The sequence below is a fragment of the Capsella rubella genome, unplaced genomic scaffold (genome assembly GCF_000375325.1).
Source record: "Capsella rubella cultivar Monte Gargano unplaced genomic scaffold, Caprub1_0 scaffold_2, whole genome shotgun sequence".
Classification (NCBI taxonomy): Eukaryota; Viridiplantae; Streptophyta; class Magnoliopsida; order Brassicales; family Brassicaceae; genus Capsella; species Capsella rubella.
Window position 1 is genome coordinate 6,891,625 of NW_006238922.1, and position 1,071 is coordinate 6,892,695.

Below are 1,071 nucleotides of genomic sequence, written 5' to 3' on the forward strand. Positions count from 1 at the left end.
ACGTACTAAGCATATTGATATTAGGCATCATTTTATTTGTGAACTTGTTGAGGCGAAACTGATTGTGGTTGATCATGTGAGTACATAATTTCAACTGGCTGATTTGTTTACTAAACCATTGGATTTTAACAGATTCGTGAATCTGAGAAAATCCATTGGGATTTGTGAGATCTAACTTTCTCTATGAGTTGTGCTGATCTAAGACAGGGACTGGAGCAAGAACAGACCATGGAAATCCTAAGAATGAATAGAAGATCAGCATCCTGTACTTTGGTTTAAAGAGAGTGGAAAATAGCTGCCTGTCATGCCAACTCTTGTGGACATTCCTGTAAAACGTTGTCGTGATAACGGAGGTCAAAGAGCTGAGGAGAGGTGGAAGTGTGCATGTCACGAGATATACTTGGAATTGTGATACATCAACAATTCAATTCCAGTAATCTATTAATGGAGCTCTGAATACGCTATTGAAGACATGCACAAGGATCAGTGGTTGAGAAGTCAAGTGATATCATTGATCCACAAATCAGAAGGTTTAACAGAGGCTTGGTCAAAAATCAACGTTCTGAGAGAAGGCTCTGCCTGACTGTTAAATCATAGCTCCACAGGTAGTGTGTTAAAAAAAAAAAAAAAAAAATAGTAAAAAAAATAAATAAATAAAAAAAAAAGAAAAAGGGTTTAACACACTCCTGGTCCTGCACTCTCCAAAGGGTATTCCAGCTGCCTGTTCATGTTGGGTTTGGAAGCTTGAGTTGAAGGTATGCCAGAGTGAAAGACTAGCCACTGAACTCAGAGCTGATCTGTCGAAGATTCAGAAGGTTGTGGTAGTTTCTAGCTCTGTCCTGAACAATTGGTTGGCACAGAACACAGAAGAGAGAGAGACTCAAGGTACATGTTTTTGAATGATTTTATGATAATACTTCCAAGTGCTCACATGTTGATTATCATTCTGGGTCCCTAAAGCATGTTCATGAGTAGAGTGAGTCCTGTTTAAAAGAAAAGCGTTTGAGGTTCTGGTTTGAACTCAAGAATGTAGACAATATCTAATGCAAAGTGGATTTGAGGCTTTGTTGA

At 38.5% G+C, this 1,071-nt stretch overlaps 1 pseudogene; it reads right to left on the reverse strand.

The window, feature by feature from the left end:
* The window catches only part of LOC17894126, an 8,495-nt pseudogene that overhangs the window by 5,555 nt on the left and 1,869 nt on the right, over nucleotides 1–1,071 (reverse strand).